Source organism: Lepus europaeus, chromosome 14 (assembly GCF_033115175.1).
Source record: "Lepus europaeus isolate LE1 chromosome 14, mLepTim1.pri, whole genome shotgun sequence".
In the NCBI taxonomy this organism is placed as follows: Eukaryota; Metazoa; Chordata; class Mammalia; order Lagomorpha; family Leporidae; genus Lepus; species Lepus europaeus.
In genome coordinates this window covers 56,437,052-56,456,426 of record NC_084840.1, presented here as the reverse complement: position 1 = coordinate 56,456,426, position 19,375 = coordinate 56,437,052, and the positions used below count along the sequence as shown (strand labels likewise).

The 19,375-nt window shown below is 38.8% G+C and overlaps 1 protein-coding gene across 2 annotated transcripts in view; it reads left to right on the top strand.

Annotated features, from left to right (window-relative positions):
• The window catches only part of FMN2 (formin 2), a 358,901-nt gene that overhangs the window by 12,401 nt on the left and 327,125 nt on the right, over positions 1–19,375 (top strand). The window lies entirely within an intron of this gene.

Below are 19,375 nucleotides of genomic sequence, written 5' to 3'. Positions count from 1 at the left end.
CAGAGAGAGAAATAGAGAGGGATGTATCCCATCCCTTAATTTATTCCCTGACTGCCTGGAACGGCCAGGCTAAAGCTAGTACTTGAGACTTCTCTTCAAGTTGGTGGGTTGCAGGGACCGAGGCACCCAACTGCTTGAGCCATTGTCACTGCCTTTTGGGGTCTGGATTAGTAGGAAGGTGGACTTGGTAACAGATTCATGACTTGAACCCAGGTATTGTGATAAAGGATGCATGCTTCCCAAGTGGCATCTAAACCACTATGCCAAAAACCTGCCAAAGTGTTTTAATTTCTGTTCCTGTTGCTTCTGTGCTTCCTAATTCAGTTCACTTATGACAGCTTTTTCAGCATTTTTGGGGAGCCTGCATTATAGCATAGTGGGTTAAACCAGTGCCTGCAACACTGGCATCCCGTATCAGAGTGCTAATTCAAGTCCCAGCTGTTCTTCCAATCAAGCTCCCTAGTAATGTGTCTGGGAAGTCAATGGGTACTAGCCTAAGTGCTTGGGCCCTGCCACCCAAGTGGGAGACCCAGATGGAGTTTTTTGCTCCTGTTTTGATGTGGACCATGACTGGCTATTGTGGCCCTTTGGGAGGTGCACCAGAAGATGGAAGATCTCACTCTGTCTTTCCTTCTCTCTCTGTCTTTCTGCTTTCAAATCAAATCAAATCAATCAATATTTAAAATATTTAGAAAGGCCGGCGCTGTGGCTTAACAGGCTAATCCTCCGCCTTGTGGCACCGGCACACCGGGTTCTAGTCCCGGTTGGGGCGCCGGATTCTATCCCAGTTGCCCCTCTTCCAGGCCAGCTCTCTGCTATGGCCCGGGAAGGCAGTGGAGGATGGCCCAAGTGCTTGGGCCCTGCACCCCATGGGAGATCAGGAGAAGCACCTGGCTCCTGGCTTCGGATCAGCGCGGTGCGCCGGCCGCAGTGGCCATTGGAGGGTGAACCAATGGCAAAAAGGAAGACCTTTCTCTCTGTCTCTCTCTCTCTCTCACTATCCACTCTGCCTGTCCAAAATATATATATATATATATATTTTTTTTTTAGAAATAGGAAAACCATAGACAAATTAAATGAAACAGAGTTTAATTGAGTAGAAAAAGAATTTGATAAAACAGGTATCACTCAGGACCAAAAGAGGTTCAGAGTTCTGCTCTAGACTGGTCAGAGCATATTTATAGCCAGAACGTAGGAGAGATATACAGAAGTAATCTGATTTATGACGGTTCTAAGTTTGTATGATTGTATGTATTTTGGCAGTTTTCAGCCTGTGACTCACTGGAAGCTCAGCTGCTATGATTGTCAGAGATTTGTGTACATGTTATAAGAATATTCAGTAGCTCCTCTGTATTCTTAAGGGATTGGTTCTAGGACCCCTACCTAAATACCAAAATCTGTGGATGCTCAAGTTTCTTACATAAAATAGTGTGATATATACATTCAACCTATGCACATCCTTCTGTATATTTTAAATCATCTCTAGATTATTCAAAACACCTAATGTATTATGTGTACCATGTAAATAGTTATTATACCAAATTGTTTGGGCAATAGTGACAATGAAAAATCTGTATATGTTCAATACAGATATAATAATAAAAAAAGATTTTGGGGGCTGGTGTTGAGGTAGAGTGGATTAAGTTGATTAAATTGCATCTTATATGGTCACCAGTTTGAGTCCTGGGTACTCCACTTTGATTCAGCTCACTGCTAATGTGCCTGGGAAAAGCAGTGAAAGATGGTCCAAAGTCTTTGGGCCTCTGCCACCCACTTGGGAGACCCTGTCTCCTGGTTCTTGCCTGGCCCAGTCATGTGGCCATCTATGGGGTGGAGATGGAAGACTTCTCTCCCCCTCTCTTGCTCTCACTTTCTGTCTCTTTTACATTCTGTTACTCTGCCTTTCGAATAAATAAACCTTATATATATGTATATATATATATATTTTTTAAATGCTCTTAATTTTTTCACCTCATTGTTGAGTTTACTATTCCACATCCTGTTCTGAACTTTGATCATTCTTCAGGTATCTTATGTTCTCTCTAGTAACTTTAGATATTATTGACACTACCCCGATCCTTGAGTTAAAAAAAAAGCATCTATTTAGTCATATTTCTTAGTTTATGGCCCACACCCATCACTAGTCCATGCTGTACTCTTCATTTTGTCTTTTTATTGTATTTTCTGCATTTTGTTTCCCATTCTGAGCCTCCTGTGAACACAGACTTTTATGTGTTTGGTATCCTGAAATTGTACATATATAGCTATATAGTATTTCTATGTATGTTTTGTTTATGCAAATTCTGTGAGCTATAGACTTAATTCTATTGATCTTTAAATAAAACTCAGCTGACATTGGGAAATAAAAATCTGCAAAATTTTTCTGGGTGAATTTCTCTCTATTGCTGCTTATAGCTGTATAGATTCCAGAGGGTGAAAGTGCTGCTGGGTTGTACAATGCCAGGGGGCACTGTTGACCTTTTATTGTATATGATTAATGTTCCTCTAGATTTGTGCAGTGTGATTGCTTTGGATGCACTTCTTAGATTTTTATTTGCACAGTGATGAATATCTAGTTTCTTGTGTTTCTTGGCCATTATAGACAATGCTGACGAATATTCCCATATGGGCTCCTATGAGAATTTCTCTGGAATACATATTCAGGAGTGGGGTTGCTAGGTAATAAAATAAAGGGCTACTTAAGTTGTCTAGGTGTTGTTGGGTTAATGTCCAGAATGTCTTCCCCATTTTTTCCTGCATTAGCATAGCAAATTGACTAAGTAGTGAGGGAAAGAGATATCTCATTGTTTTACTTTTCAGTTTGGATTTATCTGGTGGATAATGCCTTTGAGAAGATCTATGTGCATTTTTTTGTCCTTTGGGTTTACCCTTCCCCGAATTGCCTGTTCACATTCTTTTATGTTTTTCTATAGGGTTTCTGCTTTTCCTTGTTTTTTGTTTTTTTTTCACACGGCCTCCTTGTACATTTTAGATATTATTCTGTTACCAGTATTAGGCATATAATGCACTGTCATTAAGCGTACTTCTGATGTTCTTTGCTTTCATTTGAGGCCAGGAATATAAAAGTGACATTTCTGAGGGCTCTTGCAGATTGTGTTTCATATGTCATGAATTTGTGCAAGATTTTGAAGCCTCGATAAGACCTGAGAATGACTTGTTTCTTCTCTCAGCTACAGCCAAGGAACTCTCTTATTATTCTGGGCAATGGTAGCAGGAGTCTAGTGTCCAGACAATAGCTTTATGGAGATCAGGAGCAGGTATAGCTATATAGCTGGTATAGCTGCCAGCAGGTATAGCACAGTTTTGGAGCTGCCCAAAGAGGTATCAGCCTTTCTGATCCTACCAGTGGAAGGGTGTGGTTTTAGAGTTCAGGAGTTTAGATCTTAGGAAGGGGTAGCCGGGCTGTATGTTGTGGCTTTGTGAGTAGTTCCCCCAAAGATTCCAAAAGTGTGTCTTAACCAATTAATACGCTACAGTAAATCTTTTCATATTTAAACTACTTGGAGTAGGTTTTGTTCTATATAATTGAATATTGACTTACAGAATCAGTTTCAGATATTGCAAATATCTTCACCAAATATGTATACTTGTTATCAACTTGTGGTGTCCTTGGTTGAATAGAAATAATTTATTTTATATAATCAGATCTATTTGTTAACCTATGGGTTATGCAATTTTTGATCACTTAAAAAATTCTCTAACTCCAAGATTATAAAAATTCTCTTCTCTATAGTCTTCTGTTAATTTTATCATTTCACTCTTTACATTTAAGTCTTCTTTTGAGTGAATGGTCTAATGTAGGAATCTGGTTTTATTTTTCTCCATATAGCAAGCTAGTTTGGTCTTCAGTTATTAAATTATCTTTTATTTATTTTGATACCACATTTATATCATTCAAATATATTGATAGACCTGTGTCTGAGGTTTCTCTTCTTTCCTTTTACTGTGAATTGCAATGTGTCTATTCAGTTCCACATGGTTCTTATTAATATGACTTGGTAGTATATCTGATTGTCTTTAAGAGATACTCTTTAATAGTATTCTCTTTTTAAAAATTGTTTTAGAACATTAATATTGAGCTTTTATTCTTCTGTACATTTAAGTAAGTTGTTGAGTTTAAAAAATACTTATAGATATTTTATTAAATTTGTATATTAAATTGAGGGATATTGTAACCTGTATAATAGCCTATCAATGAGTGTGAAAGGCCTTTTTATTTATCCTGATTGTCTATATTTCCTTTTAATAGAGTTTAGATTTGTCTACACAGAGGGTTTTTTTTTTTTTTCTCAGCTACTTTCTGGAACTTTTCATGTTTTATCACTAATGGGCATGGTATCTTTTATATTTTTCTATCCAGTTGTTGGAGTAAAGAAGTGTTTTTAGTTGTATCATTATGATTTTCCTTGTGAATATTCTTAAAACCATAGTTTCTTGAGTAATATCTATAGTTTATAGTCATGGGATTTTAAAGGCAATTCTTTAATTTTTCACAGTAAAATAATTGAAACATATTCAGAGAACATGTGTATATTGTGTTGATTCTTTTGAAATTGCTATGACTTTTGGCATTGCTTATGATCAGTTTTTATAGATATTCTAGACACTCTTTGGAGAGATTTAATCCTTAAATCCATAAGCATTGTTAATATTTTTATTTAAGTAGATTATGTTTTATGCTTAAGATTGATAAAAAATTTTCTTTAATTATTTAAAATACTTCAAAGCATTATTTAAACAAAGGTAAAATACTTTATCCAGCCAGAAATCCTAATTTGTCTTCTATCTATTGGACTGCTGCTTAAATACCTTCATATGTTCATCTTTTTCTTCTCAATATTTACTAATTAAATACCTCATCCCCCCAGGTTTCATGTGTAGTTCATCATAACACTCACCCTGACAGCTTCTTTCCATGCGTACTCCATCCAAACTCCAGATTCAAATTTCTGTGAATTCCAAGTGAAAATTTCATATTACCTTTTAATAATCTTTGTAAGTCTATGAAAATAGTTCCAAACTTACCTAAGCTGCTCCCATATGTATTGGTAGATTGCTGGTGGATGATAGAACCAACTGGCATAATTCTTTATCCAGTGTCTTAAGCCAGATATTATGCAAGTTAGGCAAGTTACCCCACTCTTTCTCCTTCCTATGTCCAATCAGTCACTAGATTATGTTAGAATACATTTCTAAAAAAAAAAATCTTTTTAAAATACTCATTCCCTCCTTTCCAGGGGAATTTTTAATCCTTATTTCAAAAATTTTCAGTGTTCCCCACTGACTTCAGAAACAAATCTGACACTTGAGCATTCTCTCCAAGCAGAAATATGAATGTGTCCAGGATGGAGGAGCTGAGTTTGCTAGCAGTTTGTATGATACAACTGAACAGAATGGAGCTTGTGCTTTCTAGAATGTCCAGTCTGGGAATGGGTGGTCCTAAGAAGAGCAGTTTTCATAGTTGCTGGAGATGTTAAGACAGAGACTGGACGAAGATTTAATAGGTTTCTCAGAGCTCTAGAGAAGCTGAACTTGATGAAGACTAATATTTCTTTCTACTAGAGGAGTTAGTGCTTTTTTTGAAAAATCAATTATGTATTTATTTACTTATTTGAGAATTATGAGGGTGGGGATCTCCCATCCATTGACTGACCACCCAAATGACTTCAATAGCTATGGCTAGACTAGGCAGAAGCCAGGAGCCAAGCACTTCTTCCAGGTCTCCCACGTAGGTGGCAGGGGCACAAGCACTTGAGCTATCTTCTGCTGATTTTCCAGATGCATTAGCAGGGAGCTGGATTGGAAGTGGAGCAGCCAGGACATGAAGCAGTGCCCTGTGGGATGCTGGCATTGCAGGTGGTGGTTTAACCCCTTGCACCACTTCCTTGGCCCTGACTCAGTGATTTTTTTTTTTATTTGAAAAGTAAGAGCAAAATATGACTTTTGTGACCATTCTTTTTAGTTTTGATCACTTTAAATATGTAAACCTCTTTAGCAAGGGGTTTATAGAAAGTTTTATTTATTAAATCAATTTTTATAGATTTATCTTATTATAATGAGTTTTTTCTTGTCAAGCATTTTTCTTTAGACATTTCTAATAGTAAAAAAAAATCCTTAACTTGTAGATCCCCCAAAGTGGTTGTAATCATAATGATATATTTTGTGTGCTGTTCTTTGACCAAATATGTCCAAATCCCTTCATGGGCCATGATCATGAACTGTACAGGTCAGGACAGGAGGTTCATTAACCCAGTGTGTCTTGTGACTTGTTTTTCCAGTGATTTCTCTACCCACTGGACTTCATGTTTGTCTTCTTTCAATGAGACATGCCTAGATATTTATGCTTGTGGCAGTCTTCCTTGTCTGGTAAAATTTGCAGCATTTTCAATCTGAAACTACCCATATTGATTTCTATTTGATGATAATTGGCCCTCTTTCTATGTTTTTCTTTTCTCAACATCATAGGCCATAAGTATGTGTAATGTGTGATATCTTTATTCCTGATATCATAAGTTTAAAAATGATCATAAATGCCTAGTTATAGATTTGCTGGTTGCCAACTTCATTTCCTTATATTAGTTCAACTGATAGATAATACTGACTTTCAGGAGCAATGTATTAGAAATACATTTCTGAGCTATAAGAATAAGGAAAAGTTTAATATAATTGAACCATTTGTTTTAATTCTCATTTTGTGTAAGATATAGTGGTCTTACATAACGTATGTTGAAACCTTTCAAAATACAAGTAGAGCAATTATTTTGTTGATCCTTCAACTATCAGAAAATTGTATGAAAGGAAGCATATCAGTGACATATTTGTAGGCTATTAAAATATCAATTTAATGCAGATGATTAAAAGTGAATGCTATTATAAAGCATACAAGTTGGCACAAAACCCATACTTCACTCTCCTGTGTATAATCCTAGGCATATGAGTTTTATTCTGATATTTGAGTCTTGATTTCCTTACAGGTAAAAAAAAAGTAGAGGATTGTCGCTGAGTGATTAGACCATAAAAATGACAAATAGTCATTAATTTTGGGGGTCAACAGAAACAGAAAAGTTTGTGCATCACAAGGCTAGTGGAAGAAAAAGAAAAAACCTGTTGTCTCTACTGGAGGGTTTCTGCAGTGAAAGTCTCTAGTCCTATTTGGACACTGTATTGTGCTAGGGAAATGGAAAAGAGCTAGAGACACCCTTGCTCTGTGTTAACACCGGTTAGGAGCCTGTACTATGCATCTCTTCTACGAGCGTTTGCCACCTTCACTGTCTTTTTGCATTATTAATAGTTAAGTGTAGGGAGCATGTTTTTTGGGATTATATCCTTTGGTGGGCCAATGACATTCTTTGGCATGGGATGGACTCCAGCGTGCTTGGCTGTATCTTTTCTTTGCTGCTCCTCCCACCTCCAGTTCTAAAGATGTTTAGTTAAATAGTGTGTTAAACAGACTACTTTTAAAATATTCTTTCTTAGGCTTTGGTCATTATAAATAGGTTGTTAGACCCGACTGGTGTAGATCTCATGGCATGGTCTGTTTCTTTTATATCTTAGTGCAGAATGTTGGTCAGAATCTTTTCCCAGGGTGCAGGCCAATTCAGAAGTGGAAGGTCCCTGGAATAAAAATGAGGATAGCAGAATGTGCATCTAGTTTTGGCAGTGACACTTTCTAGTCTTATGACTTTGGATAGGCTCTAGTGTCTTTTCATTGTCGCTTCATTTCTTTGAAATTGTGATGATAAATCCTTGTTTTGCATACTTCACAAAGTTGATTATGTTCAAATATATTACTCCATCCAAATAAAATACTTTTCTTTTTTAATTGTGTCAGTGGATATAGATACAGTAGAAGTCTGGTGCAGGGATGGGTAATTTACTTCTTTTTTCAAATTTTTGAAACAACTTTTTTATATAAGGTGAACAAATTTCATGTATTTCATATACTCAGATTTGGGAGCATAGTGATACTTCCCACTTCACCTCCCTCCTCTTACTTTTTTATTCTTTCTTATAATTTTTACAATGACATACTTTCAGTTTATTTTATAATCAGAAGATTAACCCTCTACTAATTAAAAGATTCAACAAAAAATAAGAAAAAACCACACTGTTCCACAACATAGAGACAAGGACTATAAACAATAATTCTCAAGGTATGAATTTTGCTAGTATATGTTACTTTTTTTTTGTACTCTGTTAGCACAGATTGGGGAAAACATATGGTGTTTATTTTTTTGGGACTGGCTTATTTCTCCAAGTATAATGGTTTCCAGCTGTGTCCATTTTGTTGCAAAACATAGGATTTCATTCTTTTTTATGGCTGAGTGGTATTTTGTACTACATTTATACCACAATTTGTTTATCCAGTCATCAGTTGATGGAAATCTGGGCTGATTCCATATCTAAGCTATTGTGAATTGAGCTGCAATAAACAGGGGGGTGCAGATAACTCTTTCATATACTGATTTCATTTTGTTTGAGTAAATTCCCAGGAGTGGGATGGTGGGTCATTTGGTATATCTATTTTCAGCTTTCTGAGGTATCTCCATACTGTCTTCCACAATGGCTGCACTAGTTTTCATCCCCATCAGTAGTGGATTAGGGAACCATTTTCCCACACATCCTCACTAACATTTACTGTTTTTTGATTACTATATGAGAGCCATTCTAATTGGGGTGAGATGAAACCTTATTGTGGTTTGAGTTGCATTTCTGTGCTGACTAGAGAACCTAAGCAGTTTTTCAAGTGTCTGTTGGCCATTTGAATTTCCTCTTTTGAAAAATGCCTGTTCAAGTCCCTCGCCCATTTCTTCACTGGATTGTTTGTTTTGTTGTTGTTGATTTTCTTGAGCTCTTTATAGATTCTGGATATTAATCCTTTATTAGTTTCATAGTTTGAAAATATTTTCTCACATTCTGTTGGTTGCCTCTTCACTTAAAAAATTTTAAAATGAATAAATAAATAAACATTAAAAATATCTGGTAGAATTTAGCAGTGAAGTCATTTGGTCTTGGGCTTTTTTTGTTGTGAGGGTCTTTATTACTGAAACAATTTCTGTCTTGGTTATTGGTCCATTTAGGCTTTCTATGTCTTTATGACTCAATTTTGATAGATTGTGTGCATTCAAGAATCTTTCTATTTCTTCTAGATTTTCCAATTTGTTGGCATATAGCATCTTATTTCTGTGGTGGCCATTGCTATATCTCTTTTTTCATCTTTGATTTTATTGATTTGGGTCTTCTCGCTTTTCTTTTGTGGTTGGTTGAGTCAATAGTCTAACAATTTTATTTATTTATTTTTAAAAAACAGCTCAATTTCACTGATCTCTTATATTTATTTTTTTGTTTCAATTTTGTTTTTTTTCTTCTCTAATTTTAACTATTTCTTTCCTCCTAATTTTGGTTTGGCTTGTTGTTTTTCTAAGTCCTTGAGATGTATTGATAGCTCATTTTTTGATGCCTTTCCAATTTCTTGATGTAGGCACTAATTGCTGTAAAGTTTCCTCGTAATACTGAATTTTGCTGTGTCCCGTAAGTTTTCATATGTTGTAATGCCATCTTCATTTGCTTCCAGGAATGTTTTCATTTTCCTTTTGATTTCCTCTATGACCCAGTGTTAATTCAAGAGCCTGTTATTTGCATATTTTCTAGAGATTCTTGAGTTGTTAATTTCCAACATCATTTAAATTGTGGTCAGAAAAGATACATAGTATGATTTCAATTTTTTTGAATTTTCTGAGACTTGCTTTATGACCTAGCATATAGTCTATCCTAGAGAAAGTTCCATGCACTGATGAAAAGAATGCGTATTCTTCAATTGTGGGATGAAATTTTCTGTAAATATTAGTTAGATCCATTTGGTCCATAGTGTAGATTAGCTTTTGTTTCTTTGTTGATTTTCTATCTAATTGATCTGTCCATTGATCAAAATGGTTGTTGAAGTCCCTCATTACTATTATATTGGACTCTATCTCTCCCTTTAGATCCATTTACATTTGTTTTAAACAGCCACTTCTTAATTGTGCAGGAAGACAGCTGCCTTTGTTGTGACAGTAAACAGTCTTCCCCTCATTGCTGATTTCATGTTTGTTTATCTTTGACACTTTTGCTTATCAATGTAAGAGGAGTATATTTACCTAGTGAATGACTATGAAACTAATTGCATAGGCTTTATGTTTTATTAACTGCAGTATGGAAACACATGTGGGAAGTGGCAGAAGGGAATAGCAAGGAAATAATTGGAGAACATTAACAATTGGTCAGTTACATGTTATTGAATTAATATTATTTTAATATAAATTTAATAAGGATAGTAAAACAAATTGCTAGGTTTTAAATAGAATATGGCTTCTAAACCCATGTAGACTGTAATATTCAAAGCCATAAGTTGATGGTACCAAGAGGGTAGAAACATAATCCAGTTATGGTGTCTAGGAGGGGGTCTAAAAGGGAGATTTCTGGGTCATGGGAAATGTGCTGTCAGAGGTGTTCTCCCCAGATGCTTGTGTGTAAAGCCAGAGTTGGACCTCGCTGTTCTCTCGGTGCTTCCTGGCTCTCCATGTGCTCCTTCCACTGCACCTGCTCCACCACTGGTGTCTGCCAGCTTCACCAGACAACAAATCAATGCCATCATGTGATTTTAGACAGTGAATATCCCAAACCATGAGCCAAAATAAACCTTGTTCCTTCAAAGTTGGCTTCTCTCAGGTATTTTGTTGTAGTAACAAAAATCTGGCTAATATACCAGTAATGCAAGTTTTTTTTTTTTTTTAACTTTGGGTTAAAAATTCCAGAAACCAGAGTGTTAAATATTTCCTTGTTGTTCAAGTCTCTTGAATATTAAAAACAAAACTTTGTAGAAAAGATAGTTTAATCTATGATCATTTTATGTATTGTATTTTTTCAAATTCTTTTAGAGCTAACATTTCTTTTAATTTTTAAATTTTTTTTTAAAGATTTTATTTATTTGTTTGAGAGGTAGAGTTATAGACAGTGAGAAGGAAAGACAGAGAGAAAGGTCTTCCTTTCATTGGTTCACTCCCCAAATGGCCTCAACGCCTGGAGCTGCGCAGATTCAAAGCCAGGAGCCAGGAGCTTCTTCCGGGTCTCCCACGTGGGTGCAGAGGCCCTAGGACTTATGGCTATCCCAGGCCATAGCAGAGAGCTGGATTGGAAGAGGAGCAGCCGGGACTAGAACCGGCACCCATATGGGATGCCGGCACTGCAGGCGGAGGATTAACCTACTGCGCCACGGCTCCGGCCCCAGAGCTAACATTTCTTTTCTTCCTAAAAAGCATTTGAAGTATATCTTAATAATGATAATAATCTTGATAATAATAATAGATAATATATTTTTTTAAAGATTTATTTACTTACTTGAAAGTCAGGGTTACAGAGAGGCAGAGGCAGGGAGAGAGAGAGAGAGAGAGAGAGAGAGAGAGAGAGAGAGAGAGAGAAAGTTTTTCATCTGCTGTTCACTTCCCAAATGGCTGCAGTGGCTGAAACTGGGCTGATCTGAAGCCAGGAGCCAGGAGCTTCTTCCGAGTCTCCTACGTGGGTGCGGGGGTCCAAGGACCTCGGCCATCTTCTACTACTTTCTGAGGCCATTTCAGAGAACTGGATTGGATGTAGAGCAGCCAGGACTTGAACTGGTGCCCACATAGGATGCTGACACTGCAAGCAGTGGCATTACCTGCCATGCCACAGCACCAGCCCCAGATAACATATATTGAGCACAATGTCAGAGCCATACAAAAAATGCTGCATTTAATTCTCACAACAGTCCTAGGAGGTAATTAAGATGATTATTTCCAGCTTATAGATGAGGAGACAGGCTTAACTTGTGTTACCTTGGGTAACTTGTATAAGGCCTTAGCTAGAATGGTGGTACTGTTAGAATTGGTATCCAGGCAGTGGCTTCTATAGCTTAAATTCAGAGCTGCTATGCCATGCTGCCTCATCCAAATCTACTTCACAAAATCTAGTAACAAATCCATGTATTTTAGTGGAAAAATGTGGGGAGAAAGTAAGAAATAGCATTGATTCTATAAGAAATGAGAGTAATCACTGAGTGTATCCGTGAGAGGAACTCTTCTAGATTTCCTCAGGCTATAACTAGGTAATAAAATATGCAATGTATATGATACATAAGGTGGGCCTTTCAAAATATAACATGACCTTAGACAAGATACCCAACACTCTTGCATTTCCTAATTAGTATAATGATGGTTAGAGACTAAATGTGAGGGGAAGAAAGATTCCCTTCCACTGGGTCTTGTCTTTGGGTGGGAGGAGGGAGGGGAGAAGAAAAAAGAACTCTGAGAAACCCTTCCCTCCTCTTGCCCTTGTCTTTACATAGCTAGGATTTTACCAGAAACTAGCTTCTACACACATATGAAGTCTGTTACATTATGTGCTAGAGAGGATGATGTTGTCATCTTTTAAAGCTTTCTCAAGTTTCTGTGTTCCGGTGGTACTTGGGGACTGTTTCCTAGGCAGTGGCAGAGCTAGCTCTTCTTTTATACAAGGGTGCTTCAGGGGCTGACTCTGGTGTTGTGGGCTAAGCCTCTGCCTGTGGTGCCGGCATCCCCTATGAGCACCAGTTTGAGACCTGGCTGCTCCACTTCCGATCCAGCTCCCTGCTAATGGCCTGGGAAAGCGGTGGAAGGTGGCCCAAGCGCTTGGGCACCTGCACCCATGTGGGAGACCTGGAAGAAGATACTGGCTCCTGGCTTTGGACTGGCCCAGCTCCAGCCACAGCCATTTGGGGAGTGAAACAGCAGATGGAAGACCTCTCTTTCTGCCTCTGCCTCTCTCTATAGTTCTGTCTCTCAAATAAATAAATAAATCTTTAAAATTAAATAAAACAGAACAATGCTCGAAAAAGCTAATGGAAGAATGGGGTTAAAAGATAAGTTTATTCTGCAAACAATTTTAAAATCTATGCAAAGATTTTTCATGATATGCATTTGCATGAACACTATGAAGATCCTCTGTATGTATGAATTTCAAAATAATTTTGCATCAGGATAAATGTCCCTTTTAATTCCATTTTCTATGAACTTTTTGAACTCCCCTCATATGTCATTATATTGTGCTTTCCAGGTCTCCTAGGTGAATGGTTGAGATTCAACTTCTTGATCCATCACTTGCTGCCTCCCAGGGTACGCTTTGAGAGAAAGTGTGATTTAGGAGCAGAGTCAGGACTTGAATCCAATTGCCCAATATTGGATGCAGACGTCTCTGCTTTTGTCTTAATGACTGGTTCAAATGCTGCCCCAAGGCATCCTGTTTAGTGAAAAGTATATTCAGTTAAGTTCTCTATTGTTAATTGGAAGAAGCGAAACACAGGTTCTTGTGTGTGTCCACTCCTCACATCTGGACAAAATTACATTCTCTGGACAAAAAGGGAGTTCAGTAGAATCCAGCTGGAGTACAAGTCCTAGGCAAACAAAACTTATATTCCCACCACAAGGATTGGACTCCATAATAAACTGGATTCATGTCTTATTTTTGCAAAATCAAGAATACTTATTGATTGCTTAGTTTTGCAATCTTGAGTGTTTCACATAACATTGGTAACACATTTTTCCATGTCATTAAGTCTTCCTAATGGTACAATAAGGTATTTCATTATGAAAATTTGATCATCCAAACTCAGAGAGGCACAAGAAAGCCCCACGTACCTATCACGCAGTGTAATAATCATTGTTACTACTGTGTTAACTTTCTGTAACTATGGTGAAATGTCGGAGGCAGGCCACTTTATAAATAAAAGAAATGGGGTGGACATTTGGCACAGCAATGGGGACACCTCTTGGGGATATATGTCTCCTATATTATAGTGCCTGGGTTAGTCTCAGCTCTGTATTCAATTCTGGTATCCTGCTGATGCATAGCCTGGGAAGCAGCAGGTGATGTCTCTAGTACTTGGATCTCTGTCATCCTGCCAGAAAACTCAGATTGAGTCCTGGCTGTGTCTTGGCCTAGCCACAGCTACTGCCAGAATTTGGGGAGTGAACCAGCAGATGGAAATCTCTGAATTTCTGTCTTTTAATTAATAATAATAATAATAAAAAGATACAGTCCTGGAGTGGCCCCTGTTAGTTGGGCTCTAGTGTCGGCCTTCTTGCTGGCAGCCTTCCAAGATGACACAGGGTATCATGTGACAAGAGTCAGGCAACACATAATTTTGTGTGAGTGTCTGTGGTCTCTCCTCATCAGGCCACCAGGAATGAATTAAGAACACTTTACATCAATGTCCTAACCCAGTGTATCCACTTCCCAAAGGTCCCATCTCTAAATTGCTCAATTGGATTAAGTTTCTATCCTCTTAGTAGTATTAACTTATGACTCTGGAGTTTAAAGCATTCTGCATGATTTAGGTACCAAATCATATTCGAACCGTCACAATTACCAGTGCCATAATATACTCCTTCCCCTGCTCTCACACCCTCTGACCTTTTCTGAAATTATTTAAGTTCTAGACATATGTTAGTGTGCATCTCAGAAAAGGATATTTTAGTTATCCCACAATGCCATTATTTACATTGGATACAAATAGATGTAGTTGTTAGGAGCCATTTTGATAACACAGCAGATTAAGACACTGCTTAGGATGCTGGTATACCACATTGGAGTGCCAATTCAAGTCTCAGTTGCTATGTTTCTGATTCAGTACCCTGCTAAGGCACCTGGGAAAGCAGCAGCAGATGATCCAAGTATTTGGACCCCTGACACCCATGTGGAAGACCCAGAAGGAGTTCCAGGCTCCTGGCTATGGCCTGACCCAGCCCTGTCCTAGGCTTTACAGCTATGTGGGGAGTGAACCAGCAAATAGATTTCTTTTTTTTTTTTTTTGTCTGTCTCTCTCTCTTTTACTCTGATTTCAAACAAATAAAATAAATGTTAAAAAGAAGAAATAGTTGTTAATGTTATCTGCTAGCTAGTCCATTTTCAGGCCTTTCTGATACCCAAGACTGGAAGTTGGGTGCAGTCTACCCCAGGATTTGATTCATGCTTTGTTGTCTGCTCTTTATCCCCAGCAGTTTGGGGACAGCACATGTGCATGATGGGAGGTACCGTGTGCTTTCTAATCACTCATCAGGAGGCTTACACTGTCTGACTTTCCCAGTTGTATTGACGCTATGAGTATATGTGGCTTTGGAGATGACAGCTGGATCTCTTCTTTGCATATTTTTCCATTTACCTTTCCCTCTAATGGGTTTTCTATCCACTTGCTATTCATTACATGAACTCATCATTTTACTAATGCTTACAAAATGGTAATTTTCGAATTCTGCCATTTGGTTTGCATTTTTGGTTGGCATGTCTTTTTATTGAAAACTTTCCTTTACTAGGTACCTTTTCATTTCCCCAAATACAACTCATACTGGAAAGACAAAGTAAATGCTTCATTACTCCCCATTAATTCTCTATGATCAGTCGTAAATGGTGACCTAGGATTCTCTAGTGACATCTAATGAATTTTAATTTTTCTTATGCATTTTAATATATAGTATGTTCACATCAATGGGGTTATTATTCTTTCTATAATAGCATGAATTTTAGTGGTTTTATAAGTAGCCATTATGTATATTAGTCTTTTTTTAAAAAAGTATAATATCCATTTTTTCCCCAAAGATTTATTTATTTACTTGAAAAGCCAAGTTACAGAGAACCAGAGGCAAAGGCATAGGCAAAAGTAGAGAGAAAGAGAGGTCTTCCATCCATTGTTTCACACACCAAATGGCCACAACAGCCAGAGCTGCGCCGATCTGAAGCCAGGAGCCAGGAGCTTCTTCCAGGTCTCCCCCGTGGGTGCAGGGCCATCTTCCACTGCTTTCTCAGGCCATAGCAGAGAGCTAGATCAGAAGAGGAGCAGCCTGGACTAGAACCGGCACCTGTATGGGATGCCAGCACTGTAGGTGGAGGCTTAACCTGCTAAGCCATAGTGCCAGCCCCAAAATATAATATCCTTTTAAAAAGATTTATTTTACTTTTTTGAAAGACAGACTGACAGAGAGAGGGCGAGGTAGAGAGTGAAAGAGATCCTTCATTTACTGGGTCACTTGGCTGCAACAGTCAGGGTTGGGTCAGACCTAAGCCAGAATTCACACAATTCTAAAATAATTGGGCAATCTTCCACTGCCTTTCCAGATGCATTCGCAGAGAGCTGGATCAGAAGTGGAGCAACTGGGACTTGAACCAGAGCCCATATGGGATGCCAACATCACAAGTGGTAGCTTAACCTGCTGTACCACAACGCGGGCCCCTAGACCATTTTTCTAAATAAATTTATCTTTGTTCTTGGACATTTTACTGCCTTCCAGTTTTTCCCTATTAATATTTCATTTATTAGTATACCAGGAGCTGTGCTAAGCACTTTACATGTTTTATTATCACAGCAATCCTGTGGTGCATCACTCTTCGAATATGCCCAGGAATGTTCAGCTAGAATATATTTTCCATAGTTCCTGGCCAAAGGGATGAAGGTTTTTAAGGTCATTGACACTTGTGTCCAAATTGTCTCCTGAAGCTTTTAATTTATCAGTAATAGAAAATGTAATTGATTTTACTCATTGCCAGACATTCCTTGAAGTCCTGGGCAGAATGTGGTAGCCAACCAACAGAATCTGCTAAAAGGGAGTTTATATTCCACCAGAAGACAGACCACAGACTGGCTTACATTCAAGGGCTGGTTTTAAGAATAAGAGTAATGTGGATAATGGGAAAATGAGAGAGAGGATGTGTTATTTTTTTTAAAGACTGTTTTTATTTCTTTGAAAGAGTTACAGAGAGAGGTAGAGAGAGAGAGAGAGACTTCCATCCATTCGTTCACTCCTCAAATGGCTGCAACAGCTGGAGCTGAGCCTATATGAAGCCAGGAGCCAAGCACTTCCAGGTCTCCCATGTGGGTGACAGTGGGCACAAGCACTTGAGCTATCTTCTACTGCTTTCCCAGACCATTAGCAGGGAGCTGGATTGGAAGTGGAGCAGCCAGGACTTGAACCAGCGCTCATATGGGATGCTGGTGCTGCAGGCTTTAAGCTGCGGCACCACAGTGCTGAACCAGGGGTTGTGCTGTTTTAGGAAGGGTGGTCAAGACGTTCTCTCGGTGGAACTAATGGCTGAGTGGAGGTCTGAATGAAATGAAGGAGGAGATGAGTCCTCATCTGTCCTAGGGAATAGTGTTCCAGCACAAGAACCTCCCCAGGGGGCAGGCACAGTGGCTCACTTGGCTAATCCTCCACCTGTGGTGCCTGCATCCCATATGGGCGCCAGGTTCTAGTCCCAGCTGCTCCTCTTCCAGTCCAGCTTTCTACTGTGGCCCAGGAAGGCAGTGGAGGATGGCCCAAATGCTTGGGCGCTTGCACCCACATGGGAGACCAGCAGGAAGCACCTGCCTCCTGGCTTCAGGCGTAGCGGCCATTTGGGGTGTGAACCAACAGAGGAAGACCTTTCTCTCTGTCTCACTAATTCTACTTGCCAAATGAAAGAAAAAAAAAAAAAAAGAACCTCCCTGGAAGGTGAGTAAGTTCAGTGTGTTCAAGGAAGAGAAGGACATAGGTAAGAGCACAGTGAGAGGAAAGGGTAGCTTGACATTGCTTTGGGGGTGAGGGAGAGGTACTGGAAGGTTTGGGGTAATCTTTGGAATTGGCATTCTTCTAGACTTGATAAAATTCTTGATAATGACCAACAGATGTGCTGTTAAGATAATCTATCACTTGAGAACTGAAGGGGATGATTTCCTAGGTATTTAGTTCCAGTTAGGTCTACAGGCACATTTAACTTCTATAGGGAAAAAAAAAATCCTTATTTATCCTTAAAATATGTCCTGGGAGACCAAAGAGTGTTGATCGGTGCCCTGAAGGAATGGAGCAAGTAGAAAGGGCTATTTTCTCATTGTCACTGCCAATACCAGAGATCTTGTGATTAGTTTTGCTTTACAGTCAGAAACACCAAGAGGTACAGAAATTACATGACTATTGTCTTGTCAGAGCTGCACATTTATTTATTTTTTTGAAATTTAGTTGTTGTAACTTAAGTATGGGTATGAATTTTGTTTTGCTTGGGCGCTAAGGGAAAATTATTGTTACATTTATTTACAAAGTTGTTTAAAAAAAAAACACACCCAAATCCAGTCAATTATATGCAACAGAGACCTTTTATGGCTAAGTTAGGAATATTTACTATTTGGCCTTTTTTTTTGACAGGCAGAGTGGATAGTGAGAGAGAGAGACAGAGAGAAAGGTCTTCCTTTTGCCGTTGGTTCACCCTCCAATGGCCGCGCACTGTGCTGATCCGATGGCAGGAGCCAGGGGCTTATCCTGGTCTCCCATGGGGTGCAGGACCCAAGCACTTGGGCCATCCTCCACTGCACTCCCTGGCCACAGCAGAGAGCTGGCCTGGAAGAGGGGCAACCGGGACAGAATCCGGCGCCCTGACCGGGACTAGAACCCGGTGTGCCGACGCCGCAAGGCGGAGGATTAGCCTAGTGAGCCACGGCGCCGGCCTTACTATTTGGCCTTTTACAGAAATAAAAAAATTGGTAGAGACTGGTACTTCACTTCCAGTTCCCACCATGATGTGAATTCATCGGAGTCACAGAGACATACTGTTGTGTTAGAGGAGAAACCCTACAAGTATTCACCGATGATTTCTATGTGTGAGTACAGTTGCAAGCTAAATGCTGGCTGTCAGAGAGTTTGTGATTTAGTGAGGGAGGTAGACACTAAACATATGACTGCAAAGCACTTAATTAAAGTGGTTAATTTCATAAAGAAGCCGTAAAGAGTTCCAGAAGGGTGTGGAGGAAGGTCACTGAAGACTTTTCTGGACAGGTGACTTTGATCTAAATTTAAAGAATGGATCTGCTAACTGGAGGAGCTGGAGGTTGGGCAGCAGCAGGGCTGACAACGAGGAGACGGTTGCTGTGAAAGGGGCCCTAGAGATTTGTTTTCTCTGCTGTAGTCTGAATGTGGAAACAGCTACCTACTTTTTTTTTTTTTTTTTTTTTTGGTCATGAGATGATTTTTTTTTTTTTTTGTAATTTAAGATATACAAGTTTCATATATTCCATGAAACAGATTTAAAAACATAGTGGTACTTTCTTCCCTCCCACCCACACTCCAACCCTCCTCTTCCCTCTCCCATTTCCACTCTTAATTTTTACGGAGATGTGCTTACAGTTTGCTTAAGGCAAGGGGGCTTCGAGTGTCAGAAATACATTTGGAACTGGACCTGTCATCTACCTCTGGCTAACTTGAGGACCAACTGGGGACTAAGAAAGTACTGCTTCCTGGGTCCTGTGCTCAGGTGATTCAAAGATAGGGCTGAGATTGAGAACCCTGGC